General features: G+C 39.8%; 1 long non-coding RNA gene across 2 annotated transcripts in view; it reads left to right on the plus strand.

The window, feature by feature from the left end:
* LOC144092614 (uncharacterized) overlaps positions 1 to 15,610 on the plus strand; it is a 107,967-nt gene that overhangs the window by 88,655 nt on the left and 3,702 nt on the right. For both annotated transcript variants that reach the window (XR_013306096.1, XR_013306097.1), the window contains exon 10: positions 15,295 to 15,378. This is a non-coding gene — a long non-coding RNA (uncharacterized LOC144092614). The remainder of the gene's footprint in view (positions 1 to 15,294; positions 15,379 to 15,610) is intronic.

The raw sequence follows: 15,610 nt of genomic DNA on the forward strand, positions 1-15,610 counted from the left end.
GACGCAAACCTTTCGAAAGTGAGTTCATTCATAAATCCAGAGGTCGTCTTTCTCCCTTTTACACTTCGAGAAGCATCTGGTTTAAGTAAAATGCCTCGCAAATATGCGGCGGTTGACAGTATTCTTTAAAAACCCATAAAAATCTGCAAGAAAGTGAAGGGAATATGAAGAAAGTGCACTAAAACACTATTTGCTACACGTGCCAGCTAATTCCCAGACTTGATGCATTTTTACGTATATTTTGAGTTAGTATGAAAACAATTAGAAATGTGTGGTTTGGTCTGGTTCCTTTCCACTTTGAGACAACTCAAACACTTCAAAGGAAGGAATGCTAATTAATATTAATGACGACAGCCCATTTGCATCTCAGTGTCATGCCTTTGTCATCTCATTTTGCAATTAGTAGCAGATCAGCGCTTAACGCCATGTGAAAAGACGCATTTGTTTTTGTGCTTTTGGAACAAGTTTTCAGAGCCCGCATGATGGGCGAAACACTTAACCGCACGTCATCCATCATGTTGTCAACGGGCGAATGTTTTGGATCCACGCTAGCTCGGCGCAGACAAAGCAGTTTGGCCGCGTTCGTGACACGACAGCGTTTCAAAACGCAGGAAATGTGCTCAGGGTTTATTTGGATTATCGTGAAGTTGGAAAGCCAACAAAAAGTTCAGCACTATATTAACATTTTATCTGTCGAAAATTCTTGTGGGAAAGGAATCACTTAATGCAAGCGTTGTGAGTCACTATTAGCTCATTGGCTGACATTGAGAGGCGTAGGCGTCCAATCCATTGGAACTGTTGCTGGGAGTGAAGAAGTTAAAACAAACTAAGGGCTGCCATTCTTTATGATTGACATCCAATACATTTGGACTCAGAGGGGCTGGCGGCGAAATAATCCGTGGAGCGAATAAGTTAAAGGTACAAAAGACAAAAAATGGAAAACAGTTTTACAATGTAAAATTGGAAATTTGCCATTATACTTTGCGTTGAATGTATCGTTCCAATGATTTTATGGTGTGATCTCCCTCTTGTGGTACAGAAAAGTATTACTCAATTTAATACAAATACGTAATACGTACAAGATGAAATACATTTTTTATACATACAATATGCATGCAACCTTTTTCAAGTACAATTCAGTTGTAGTTAACTTAAGTAACAATGCATTTACCGTAGTTTTTTTGTGGAATACATTTTAATTGAATCCAATATTGACATCCTTTGATTGGGAAAATGCTGTTTCGTGTTTTTTAGGCCGTGTCCATCTTTGAATTTATTGTTCTAATTGTTTTTGGGGGGGGCCTGTTACCCTATAAATGGGGTATGTGAGCACCCTTTTGTGCTATGGGAAAGTACAACAAATATGACTACTAACATGAATTATAATCAAAGATGTTAAAATGAGGTTTCGATACATTACAACCTTTTTATGTAAATCAAGGTGCCAGATTTTTTACGAATACAATTCAGTTATATTCAACTTTCTAAATTGGAATTCATTTTTAAATTTGACCGTTTAAGTATGTTGAAGTAACTTGTCAATCTGTTTGAACTATAAAATCTTATAGGCTTACAGTAATACATTTCATTCCTGGTAAAGCTTTAACTCGGGTTTAAAATAACATATCAAGAATAGATCTGTCAAAGTTAAAACTTGAACTCAAATCACCAGATCAAAAGCGTTAACTTTGAAAGCACTCATTTAGGAATCGAGCATGTTTCTTGTTTTGGATAAACACTGCATATTTTTCTTTTGGTACTCGGAATAAAAAGTTTCAGGATATGCCATGTTTGATCGAGTCAAAGTGGTCCCCCTTGTATCCGCCAACAACCGCAAGGCATTAATAAGCTTTCAGACAAGCTTTTATTGACTTTAAGCGCTGCACCCTTAAGTGGCGTTTTGAACAATGCGATGAATCATTTAGCGTACAGGAATACCTTAAAGGAACCGTTTGCTCCGGGAGATGTTTGATGCCGGCGCAATGACAGCATCGCAGGCTGATGGAATATTTATTATCATGTCACGTTGGTGCGCATTAGACGGAGAATGGGCCATTGTTTTGTGTGGATGGTTGACAATGGTTGGGCACGAGCAGGTCAGTCCGGCAAAGAATAACCCTCAGCGTGATCGGCTAAAGATGTTTCCTGTCTTTGGGGTGATGTTTACATGCGTTTCATGAACCCCATTGTGGAAGAGACGGCCTCAATCTATACTTGTTTTTCTTAGCGACGTTAAATTTGATACCCAAAAAAAGAAAGCAAGACCCAGGAAGTGTTGCGAAAACAAACTGGGCTGTGCATAGACTAGATAGACAGATGACGTTTAAGTTGGGATGGAACGTTGTTTTATTCCTAAAAAAAACTGAGTTTATGTTTTTGATCGTTAAAATGGATTGGACGTCTATCATTGTCAATTTCTGAGGTGTACATGAACTGCCGATGTTTCACGTTCTTTAATAAAAAGACAATTTTAATATTGCACTAGCTGAACAAGACAAACTGTTAACAATGCGCTTTCCTAAAAGGAAAACAAATTAATTCTGTTAAACTTTCCCCCCAAAAAGAAAAAAAATTATGCTTTCTTTCTTAAGCTCATAATGTTTCCATTTCCTGAAAACAGGAAAAAAAAGAATAGTTTTCCCAAACAAAGTTAGATTGTTTTTTTCAAAACCAAAATATTTCAACCATTGTATGTATTCTTACATGGATTCATTTATTTCCTTCTTGATTTTGTTTTAGCGATAGGAACATACCAAACAGGAATCCTTGCAGTACAGTTTGACTTAATTTATCAAAATACAAGTCCATTGTTGTAGAATAACCGGGTGTTTGCTTATACATGTCTTTGCTGTTATTATGACAAACTCCTAATGTGGATTTGAAGTTATCATCGATTACTAAGAGTCTCAAAACAAGCGCTTGTTTGACTGTACGTCGGTCAGCGCACATGTTTGGGATTATTATTGGAGCGGGTCGCCGAACAATGACTCCTTGAGCTCCACCTGCCAGCTGTGAAGTCTTTCATCCGTGTGCGTGACCTCGGCCTGCCCTCTCTTTTTAAACAACAAGCCGGCAGCCGGCTCCTTGGACTTTGCGGCAAGTCTTTGAAGGCTGACCCGGAGGCCGCCTTGCCTCTACATCACCGCCGTTTCCACTTGCTTTGTTTGCGATAGCGGTCGGGCGGTGGCCGTCGGCTATCTCCGTACGCCTTCTCGCCCCGAGCGGTGGCTTTGGCTGTCAAGTTGAGAAGCCGAAGAACGCGGTGGCTTTGAGTGTCAAGTAGAGAAGTTGAAGAACGCGGTGGTTTTCCTATATTTGTCTGGGCTGCTGCTTTTGGAATCTGTCTTACGTAATCGGGTGGAAGGAAAAGGTTGATGGACGTGTCTCTAATAAGGGTCGGATCCAAGTGTTTTAGAGCTACAGTTTGTCAAACTTGATTTAAAGGTTCTGCAATGCCTAATAAAAATGCAGAATTTGTTGCAAAGTCTGTTGTTAACAAGCATTGGAATTTGGAAAGGATAGCATTGATGCTAATGTGTTTAGCTTGTTTCCCTCGGTCAAAACGATCGTGCATGTTTGAAGGAATGAGTTATAGTTGATTTAAATGCAGATTGTGTGGGTGATAATTAGATTTAAAATTAAAGTGGTGAACAATCGGTTTTGAAAACCATATTTTGTTTCAATTCAAAACAGGAATATGTACATTATGCTTTCATAAAAATGAGTTTTAATCACTAGATGTTTTTTATTATGCACTATTTTTCATCATGCTGACATGTTGTAAGAATAATGACAGGCTTGGGGTTAGATATAGATCATCTTGGACAATAGGAATTTTTAATAATACTGAAAGACCATCTGGATTGAAAAACAACTGTGGGAAAATCAGCACATTTTTAATCTTCATTAATTTATGTGAATTTTTACTAGTTTTTTTATTTTGATTGGCTTGTTTATATGAAGCTAGATTATTTGTAAAATTCTCTAACATAATATGACACCCATTTAAATTCTTTTGATGACTAATATAGTAGCAGATACTGAACCGACAATAGCTGAATATGTTTTAATGCAAACTCAAAGCACGTCCTGATCCCACAGCATGAGATAGGTCATTATCTTCCATTAAAAACAACAGGAAGGGCAATTATAGACTGACAACGTGGCCAGTTTGGAAGTCATCAGCGCTGGAGTGCGCCTCGTAAAGCGCCCCGTTAAACTTTAAAACCAGCGGCATGGCTCGCGATTACGACGGGAAATTGATTCACGAGCAGCACGTGACAACCAATCAACAGGCAGATGTTGCTTTCATTACTGCCGTAACATCATCTGAACTCATTTCCAAATCATTCGCTGCCAGGCCTCGCAGTCAAAATGCATTGGACGTCTATCCAAGGTGCGAATCACAATGTTTGGACTTTAACGTTTAATCGTCAATAGTTGTTTTTTTCCCCCTGACTCTGACACGTCAAGACTTTGCAGGGACAATTACAGAAAAGAAAGTAAATTGTTCCCAGTGACTTGCATTGCCATCACAGTGACATGTAGATTCCTCTTTCATTAGCCCGGGGGTGTGGGATTACCCGTGGAGAGCACATTAATCACCGCTTTCCATGGCAACCCTCCAATGCGCCGCTCCACAAAAATAAATAAAAAAGAAAGAAAAAAAAACTTTTTTTCCTGGCGCGTCACACTTTGGAGACCGGCCGAAATCCATCATGTTGATTGGCAGCACTGATCGCTCACAATGGGCGGGGCTACAAGTGACCCGTCGGGGATGACGGGTCCGTTTTGTGTTATTTTTCTTTTCCGTCTCTTCCGCGCGACCTTGTAAAAGGGCGCCGTCGCAATGACATTCCGCCGTTGCCTAATGAGAATCGTATTAAAATTTCAGCAGTTCCTACACATAAAGCACTCGTACATCAGTTTAATGCAGACACTTTGGTAATTGCGCTCCCGAAGGTGCTCAATCAACAGCCGCCTCCACCTGGGGTTATAATTACACCCTTTTCGCTTTGACTTATGTGCTGCCTTAGAATACAAAAAGAAAATGCCACGAATTTTTAAAGCCATACCAACTTTTCTCCATCTTGTGTACACCTGCGTCTGGTTTAGAGATCTTGTAAGACACACATTGTTGGAGTTCATCTTCAGCACAGACAAAGATTGATGCTTCCGGAGAGTAGCGAGACGAAAGCAAAACAGAACCGTAAAGCTAAACGTCGCGTTCAAGAACGCTAGAGCGGATTTTCACACGCGGCGATATCATCGGCTGGGAACTCTTTTATCATGCTCAAAAATGTGAATGAAATAACAGTTGTCCATGTCAAATTGGAAGTGTTTTGCCATCTGACAGCTCTCACATGAACCTAAATCTGCTTTCTTATTTTCAATGACTTCTTTTATATGACTCAAAATGTCAGTTTATAAATGGATGCTTGTTATGGTTATTGACTGAAGCGGTAGTCTGTTTGGCAATGCTGGACTTCTTCCTGTGTAGAAAAGATAAGCTTTTTAGAAGTGTCTTATTTTATCCAGCAGCATGATCATTCATTACCAGGCCGCAAAGTTGAAATAGTTGTCATCGTCAATTGTGTGTTTGTGTGTGTATGTCATGGGGCAGTTGTTTTTCTTCAGATTTCCAATCTAAAATAAGCAACTTCCTTGAAACCAACTCATATTCTACTGCAGATTACTAAAGAACAGAATAATATAAATACAAGCTTATTTCCAATCATAACAGTCTTGGAAGTGATAAAACAATCTTGCTTAGGCCTTGAAATATTGGATTGGATTGGATAACTTTATTCATCCCGTATTCGGGAAATTTCGGTGTCACAGTAGCAAGAGGGTGAGGACGCAGAAATAGGAAAGGCATTTTAGACATAATTAGACAGGTAATAAGTAAGTTAATAAATAAATACATGAATAAATATATAAATAAATAAGCGTGTTGCTGAAATATATATACACATACATATATATAAGCACATATATGTATATAAGCACATATACATACATACACATACATATATAAGCACATATATACATACATACACATGTATAAGCACATATATACATACATACACATAGATGTACATGCATGCATACGGTAGGTCTTAACACTCAGCCATTTGTTTTGTTAAAGAGTTTTGTTAAAGAGAAAATATGACGTTAAAATACTCAAAACTCTAATTTCACAAAGGTCCGCTTTCCCGAAAATGGTTTCTATTGAACAAGTTAACCCTAAAAAAGTTTAGTCTGTCCGCTGTTGTTACAAAAAAATACAAACTTAATCCCAAATTACAGTTCACGGACCATCACAGACCCCAGTTATAAAACCACTGCTTTAGAGGGTCTGTTAAACACAAGTCAGCCAACAACATCTTCAACCCGCCCCCTCTTTTGCTTAAAAGGAGTCTTTGTGCCTGTAGGGCCCCCATCAGTTACCTGCTGACAGGCCGAGCATGACTGATGCGCCGCCCGAGGCCCCCCCCAACCCCCTCCCGCCAACCTCCTCGCCCCCGCCACCATTCTGTACTTTGTCAGGCGGCTCATCATTTATACATCTTATCGGAAACAAAAGAGCACAGCACCGCCGCGTGGAAATGAAAACAGAGCCTTGTTTTTGGACGCCCGCAGTCACACGATCCGGCGGCGCAGGCAAGATGAGCCGGCCCTGCACCGCAGACCCGGTTCGTCTGCCCGCACCTCGGCCGCGTGAGTGTCAGACGCTGTTAGGTCTCGGGTGACAAAGACATGAAACAGTGTTGTCAACGCTAAGTGGGCTGGAGTGTTCGGCCAAAACGAGACAGGGGCTTCTTAACCCGTTGTTTTCCATTGACGCGATAGACCAGGGTTTGGCAAACTATTTCGCAGACCCCTCTAGGTGCCCCTTTGTGGATTAGTTAAACCAGGGAGGTCAGACATATGGCCCGTGGGCTCTAATCCGGCCCGCGGGGTTGGGTTAGTGTTGCCCTTGTAGCTCATTCAGAATCAACAGAATTAAATGATTTCATTTTTTAAAAAATGTTATTTTCCAATTCGCAGTTATGATGTAATTTCCACATTGTAACGTCATAGGTTTGGCGTTTTAAGTCCGTTTTACCTTGAAAAGTTTAACAAAATTTCACCAAGTTTCAGCATTTTCACATTTTAATGTATTTTTTTTTTCATTTGGACATGGTTTCATATTTTTACGGGATTAGTTTAATGTTTTAAATCGTTTTTAGGTCGTAACTTGATGACTTTCATGACGTAATTTCCACATTGTAACGTCGTAGGTTTGGTGTTTTAAGTTCGTTTTACCTTGAAAAGTTTAAAATAATTTCACCGAGTTTCAGCATTTTCACATTTTAATGTAATTTTTTTTCTCAATTGGACATGGTTTCATATTTTAACGTAGCTCATTCAGAATCAACAGAATTAAATGATTTCATTTTAAAAAAAATGTTATTTTCCTATTCGCAGTCACCTTCGTTCTTTCGACCCCTGCAGTTAAAATAGCGCCATCAACAGGTCGTCATCAATAAGGAACCTTAAAAATGCCATAAAACTAACAGGAAGTAACCTGTAAATGCCCCCAAAATCAACAGAACGCTACCAACGTAGTAGAAGCTGCCTGGAAAATCCCCTCAAAAACATTAGGAAATGATCCAAACTTTTTATAAAAAGTGACCTATACTGACATACAAACTGAGTCTGACATGTTCTCATATGTCAAATTGCTAAACTTTGTTCTGTGACTAAGAGTAATCCGTCTTTTGTAGTCACGCTGTACCAAGACCAGCTTTCACAACATTTCATGATTTGTGATACGCAGCATTACACAACGTCAATAAAGTTTAGCTTGGAGGGAAGACAGCTTGGAGCAAACCCCGAGAGCAGACCTAGAGCCCGCTGGCAGGATATGAAGGAGCGATATTCTGAGCCCAAATGAAAATAAAAAGTGAACAGGAGGCCCAACGGTTTATTTTAACTGCAATTTAACGCTTACGCAGCAACTGCAAGTCTTTGTAAAAGACACTTTCTTGGTGCAATCAGTACAATGAACTGAGAACGGATATAAGGAGCCAGCATAAACTAGAGATCATCCGAAAAAATAGCAGTGATAACCCAGATTAAACTTGCAAACATCACTCGTTTGCAAAGAAAAGTGAAGCTAGCTTCCGTCTTTTTGGCGGTTCATCAGCAGACGCTTCGTCGTTGAACGATTGCGCGGGGAATAGAGCCGATGCTTGAACCGCTCGGCGCATGATATCTATATCTCGGATTCTGCCGGGCCTCCTGGATCGTCAACATCGTCATCGTCATCACGCGCCTGCAACCTTAGCTTCAAGAGTGCGCAGGGGCTTTGTTTAGCGGTGCGCTGATGGATCTAATTATCCCTAATGTCCGTGCGGATCCGCGTCCTCGATAACAGATTCTCTCTGTAGTATTCATCCTGCTTATCTGTTGTCGTTAGGCTCCATGCACGGAGATGGGACTTGCTTATTTGCTTTGTTCTTCCAGACTAGATAGGCTTTCCTTTACCAGTTGAAGATAATCGGAGGGAACGTTTTTACTCAGGTTGAGCTACCGGATTTCTCGATTTACAATGTCAGTTCTAAAAAAAATTGTGGGATTTTGTAGTGTTGCCCAATTAATTTTTTTAAATGTAAATTAAATCAAACGTAAAGTGTTGAGCTTGTTATAGACAAGTGTTCCAAAACTGTAAAGATATTTGAAATCTGATTGGCAAAATGAAATATTTTCTTCTCAGATTTGAGAAAATTTGAGATGATACAATTTGAAAAATGACTATATAGGGTTCACTATTTTTAGCTTCACTATTAAAACATAATCGTGCTATTATCAAACGTCAATTTTTCCTCCTTTGAATGTAAAACTCATGTTAAAATGATAAAATTACCACCTAAAAAATTGAAATGTATCAGGGTATGACCTGGAAACTTTGACATTAAACCGGTCTTGAAAAAACAAAGAAAATATTTGAGTATTAAATTTTCTACTTTAAAGTGTAATATTGCTTATTGTGCTTTTGTGCAAAAGAAAAAATATATTTCCATTGGAGAAATATGAGATTACGCTGCACATAAACGTCAATTTTCCCTCCTTGGAATGTAAAACTAATGTTAAAATGATAAAATTACCACCTAAAAAATTGAAATTTACTAGTGTACAACCTGAAAACTTTGACATTATACCTGACTCGAATATTGAAACGTAAAAAATGACCATATTTAAACTTATTCTCTCAAAACATTGAAATGCCCACATTAAATTTAGCACAAAAAAACATTATTGTCTTCAAAAACAAACACCAGCTTGTCAAAATGTGACTCTTTTCACGTAAAACTCTTGAAAGTCTTTCATCAATGTGCGTAAACGAACTTCTGGCCTTCATTTCGATTGGGTGGGGGGGGACTCCCGGAAAAGAAAATCTCACCTCACGGGTAGCGCGGATAATATGGTGGTAAAGCAATGCACCGCTGGGGGTTTGTTGGCTCCCATTGAGTGTAACACTCAGCAGCCCCGTAGAGCAGCTCCAGGGTGCAGATTAAACACGTGATGAGACATGTGGAGGCTCGAGGGGGTCAACGTCGGGAATGCCAGCTGCCAAACAGTTCACCTGGCACAACACCCGTCTCTCAGCACCCACTGTCCCACTCCGCAAAGCTCTCTTCTTCTTTCGGCTTCAGCACGACTGAAGAGTTCATATCCTGTAGCGGGATGCCAGATAAGTCCTATCTGTGGAAGCCCTCCGCAGGTGTACGCCACCCCCCCCAAGTCACTTTTCCGCACTCGCTCCCCCGTCGGTGATTGCCGTGCAGCCATCATCACGGCAGCCATTTTTCCCATCCAATTATGGCGCAAAATAAAGGCGACGAGGTGGAAAGTGAGGCATCAAAAGGGCCGCGATGAAAGCCGATCGCACAAAAGGACGGGATCATCTTTCAAGGCGCTCAAAGACCAGAATGATTTCCGTGCTTTTTATTTATTTCTTTTTTTTTTTGCGCCCGTGAGAGATGGGAGCATACAAGCAATATTGTTCGGCGGATGATTAGATACAGCCCTGGTCGGCCGTGTTTATTATTGAATTCTAAAATATGTTTAGGATTATTATAGTATTCTAAAATGGTAACCAGTTGGGAATTCTCTCTTTCAAAGTTGTTTGTTATGATTTATAGATGCCGCAAGGAATTTCATTACCATGCAATTGGCACGTCCACCATTATTAACCCGTGGTACATTCACAGCAGTAGGATAAAAAGAACAAAGTTATCAGTCATCATCAATGGTGCTAAATAAGTTCAACACGGATAAATTTGGGCTTTATAGCGTCCACGATTAGCACAACCAAGACACAATTGGTTTAAAAGTTTAAAGGGATGTTTCACGTTGTATTGTACTCATTTTTGCATTTTAAAATAAGTTCGTTTTACTTTGAAAAGTTTAACAGAATTTCACTGAGTTTCAGCATTTTCACATTTTAATGTAATTTTTTTTTCATTTGGACATGGTTTCATATTTTAACGGGATTAGTTTAATGTTTTAAGTCGTTTTTAGGTCGTAACTTGATGAGTTTCATGATGTAATTTCAACATTGTAACGTCATAGGTTTGGCGTTTTAAGTTCGTTTTACCTTGAAAAGTTTAACATAATTTCACCGAGTTTCAGCATTTTCACATTTTAATGTAATTTTTTTTTCATTTGGACATGGTTTCATATTTTAACGGGATTACCGTAATTACTCGAATATAACGCGCACTCGAAAATAACACGCAGGTATAACTTTGGGCCAAAAAAATCTGGAAAAACGCAGTACTCGAATATAGTGCGCACCTAAAATTTCCCGCTGACGAAAATCAGAAATCTTACCTTTTTTTCTTCGTTTCACGATTGTTTTGTTCAAACAAATTTATTCATTAGAATCCTTCAAATGAAAAGTTCCTCTCTCTCTTTGTCTGTCCTCTCATACATCTCTTCGTTGAGAATCCTATCAACGTCCACGCTTCCTTCATCCACTTCCTCTTCCTCCCACAACACATCATCCGATTGGCTTTACGAGATGACGTAAAATCCGTGCGTCAAAGTGAGTTTGACAATGCTTTTTTCGATCGAAAATTTGTAATTTATTTTAGTTATTGATTATAACACTGAACTGAGAGAGGGTGAACTGAGACGGGTACGAGGCTAGAGGGGGGCAGTGGTGGTCTCGGCTTCACGAGATGACGTAAAATCCGTGCGTCGGCTCTACGAGATGACGTAAAATCCGTGCGTCAAAGTGAGTTTGACAATGCTTTTTTCGATCGAAAATTTGTAATTTATTTTATTCAATTCAATTTCAATTCAATTTATTTGGCAAGAAAAAGCACCAGGCTAAGGGCCATGTAACAAGACACAAAAAAAAAAAAAAAAAAAAAAAAAAAAAAAAAATTAGTTTTTGATTATAACACGCACCCCCAACTATTGGAATTAATTATTTTGCAAAAACCTGCGTGTTATATTCGAGTAATTACGGTAGTTTAATGTTTTAAGTCATTTTTAGGTCCTAACTTGACGTAATTTCCACATTGAAACGTCATAGGTTTGGCGTTTTAAGTTCGTTTTACCTTGAAAAGTTTAACATAATTTCACCGAGTTTCAGCATTTTCACATTTTATTGTAATATTTTTTCATTTGGACATGGTTTCATATTTTAACGGGATTAGTTTAATGTTTTAAGTCGTTTTTAGGTCGTAACTTGACGAGTTTCATGATGTAATTTCCACATTGTAACATCATAAGTTTGGCGTTTTAACACAGGCTTAGACAAAATCATTTTGAATATGATGTTAAAATTGGAATAATACCATCTTTTAGCGTTATTCAGTGAAAGTGAAACCGTTGAGTTTCAGGTCGGATTAAACTTTTTTTTTATTCCCGGTGTAGGTCATAGCTAACAGAGCCCAGTAAATGAAGTTTCTTTATTCTGTAGCCATGTAGGTCAAAATGCACAGACATTTGTTTTTGTTCCACCACCCCCCACCCGCAGTTTGTCCGCACTATTGATTAAGGCTTCTTGCCGCCTTCAGCTCCGCTTGAGGTTCATCTTGGAAGTCTTGCTTTCAAAGCGTCGCTCATGCATGTGTCAAACTGCCCTGAAAGCGGGCCCTTTGTCACTGCAGAACAATAGCGTTTCAACTCCACGCGCTCAGATCGCCGAACAAGTGGCAACACTTTGAACAACTGCGCGGCGAGAAAAGCCTTCTTGAACTATCGCCTTTTCTTCGGGGACAGTATTGCATATTCTTTTCAAGTGATGCCAAGCTTTTTCGCAGCTTTGATCGGAACCGTGATTTGTGGACTTTTCGTGGCGTCATGCCTCGCTCCCGCCTTGCCCTCGCCGCTAATCACATGTTGTGGACACACAATGAACAAAGGCGACATTGCTTCATGTTCATTTACGTTTACATGAAAGATTGCCAGATAAAAGATATCATTTTACATCACTTGAGGGAACGTTCCATCTTCAAACATTTTAACAGATGATGCAAAAGCGAACCATTTCCACCAAAAAATGAGCCGCATACTTTTCCCCCCATAGGAAATAAAGAGAAATGTATAATCATAACAGACACGAAAATTGCAGACTTCCTTAAAGCAAGGCTTCTTGAGACTTTTTCTTGTGAGTCGACTCATGTTTGACACACCTGTCACATTTCAGCCTTGTCTGTGGGTGGCTTTGTTAATAATAAGTTGAATTGTGGACTGGCAGCCATATTATGAGGGTCTCGGCCACGGGGGGGGGGGGGATCGGCGGGGAACTGGCCTGTGATCTGTGAAGCAGAGAGGAAATTAGTCAGGGCAGGCTGGAGCGGCCTTTAGAAGTGTGTACCCAAGGAAATGAAAGCGCTTATTGAAACGAGCAGCTAGCAAAATGCTTGACATTCTTCTCGAGGCATTAATATTCATTGTAAAAGTCTGTGGAAATGGTTTCCACTGAACAAGATGTGATTATTTATCTTTTCATTTAAGTGGCTTAAGTACACATCGGACCCACTTGTCGCACAGTCAAGAGTTGAGTCTTACGCCACCTGTTGGGTTTTTCTCATACGGCAGTGAAAACTGTTTCGTTTTGTGCAGGGGTGTGGCTTCAAGGTTTCTTGGGGCTTTAAGCAAGAAACCCCACCTGTGCAAACCTCAAAATAAATATGTTTTTCCACCGATAAATGCATAATAGCACTTGGAGGCCTCAAGCAATTACCTGGTTTGCCTAATCCGCTAGCCCCGCCTCTGCACATAAGATGCAGTGTTGGAGTCATTATATATTCTATTCATATTTCACTTGATAAAATCAAATTAACAACAGAACGTAAACAATTTAATGCGTGCATCGTGACTAATTTCTTCTTACTTTTTTTATAACTTGGCAACTGGACAGCAGTAAAAATATAAAATATCACGCAGACAAATGCAAGATCAATAACTCAGTAAACTTCAGTAACAATATTTTCATAGAGGATCAAAAATGTGTATAAATTCAGAACCATTAAAAACAGTTTCTAAATATAACTCACCTCAGAAACGTTTGTTTCTAAGTTTGAATTCGGAAATTGTGCTTTAGCTTGTTTTGATTTCAAAAATAGAATTTCCCAAAGCCCGATAAGGATTTACGAAAATCTCGTTTTCCATTTTTTTTTCCACCCAAATTTGTATGGCTCACTCACGTCACACCGAGTGTATCCAATCGTTGTTTTTTTGAATGGTAAGAAAAGTCAAAGTAATCTAAAATGGACAACTGTCAAGTCATTCCAAAGTATAACTGTCAACCATTAGTCTGGCTAATAAGCATCAAAAATATACTCGGGGCCCCAACATTTGTTTGCAAGCCCACCCGACTGCCGGCTCCCACTTATTACTTTCATCCCGTCTCGTCTCCTGATGCTTCGTAAGCGACGACCTGAGGGTCTCCGTCTCCCGAATGGTGATAGGAAGTGGCAAGGAGACGAGCGAGAAGAGTGAGGCAGCAAGAGAAAAAGAACAAGGGGTTAAAAATAAGTGCCGTGGTACGGCCCGATTGGAGCAGGGCCCATCAACACCGATGAGCGTTAGCGTGTGTCACTGCCAGACAAGTGTCAAATCACTCAGGCTGCCTGCCTCATTTGACTGGAGCGCATCAATCACGGGGAGCAAATGCTCGGCGACATGTCGGCGAGGGCTTCACCTCTGGCTCCCTCATTATGTTGCGTCAGTGTTAGTGAAACCTCTCCCTGTCAGGAAATTTCTCCGTGCACTTTTTCTTTTTGACATATACTACACGCAGGACATCCCCCAAAATCAACGATTGACCGAGATAGACGTCCGATCAGTTTGAACTGGGAAGAGCTGGCATTCGTCAATGGCACAAGGCTTTTTTTTTTTGCTTGAAATTTTCAGCAATTGGATGCTAACGTGAGTGGACAGTTCCTCACACTTAAGCTCACCTCGAGTAGCTCGCGTTTCTGAAAAAAATGAGCACACTTCTCTGGCAAGATGACCAAACGCGCATTGACTTGGGGTGCCCGGCGGCCTAGCCGGGTCACCCTGACAGAGCAGGCCTGCTGGTGACGAAGTGTAGAAGAAAGGCCGTTCGAGGCACTGTCACATTTGATTATTGTCACGTGACGTGTGTTCGAATTGACGGTGGTATCTCTGTCCTCGTCTCTGCTTTCTGTCACCGCGAATGCCGACGCCTACTAACGGCCTGAAGAATGAAAAGTACTGTAAATTCTTCACTATAGAGCATGTCTGGTTGAAGCTACACTGCCACAAATTTGATAAAAATCTCTCTAGTAGCCAAATTACTTGTAACACGGCTTATTTAACTTCAGCTACAGTACCTGTCAGGTTACCCGGACAGGATAAAAAATCAAAAGTCCTAATGGTGCGGTGTAAAACCACAAAAGCACTTCACTATCATCGAAATCTAGTTCAACTTGACTTGTTCGCTAGCACTGGATGTGTTAGAATTTGCATAATGTTCGATGAACTAATGATTGTCAGAGCTAACAGTAGCTTTGGCGTAGCACCACTTGGACGTCCGATTATTTTTTATTAATGGTTAGTCTTAACTTGTTCTTCTATAATAGCACTTAGAATTGTATAAAACCTCTAGGGCTAGAAAGTTAGTATAGCAGTTTTGTTGGTATATCGATTTGTAGTGTAAAATATAGTCCAGTCCCCTTGGCAGCAAAGCATACATACTTGATGAAACAAAATTTTCATTGAATTTTTGTACTAATGTTTTGTTTTTCTCTGTTGTTTTGGCAGGACAGAGGAAACCGGTGTGGCGTGCCATTTATCAAATCAAAAAGCCTTTATTGTCATCATACACAGCTGCGTATAACGAAATTGGTAAGTTTCTTGAATTTTGGCTTTTACGTGTTTGAATGAATGACCGTATCGGTTGCATTGTCTTGCGTTATGGTGTTTTATCTTTGTCACCTTGCAGTTTCGTGCATGTCAAGTCTAATTTGTGCACATATAAGCCGTACCCTTGACTCAGTCATAATTTTTTTTGTTACAAATATGGCTTTTGTGCAAGAAAATAAGGTAATTGTTTTTGTTATTATCATTCTAAGTTTCT

The sequence above is a fragment of the Stigmatopora argus genome, chromosome 18 (assembly GCF_051989625.1).
Source record: "Stigmatopora argus isolate UIUO_Sarg chromosome 18, RoL_Sarg_1.0, whole genome shotgun sequence".
Taxonomy (NCBI): domain Eukaryota; kingdom Metazoa; phylum Chordata; class Actinopteri; order Syngnathiformes; family Syngnathidae; genus Stigmatopora; species Stigmatopora argus.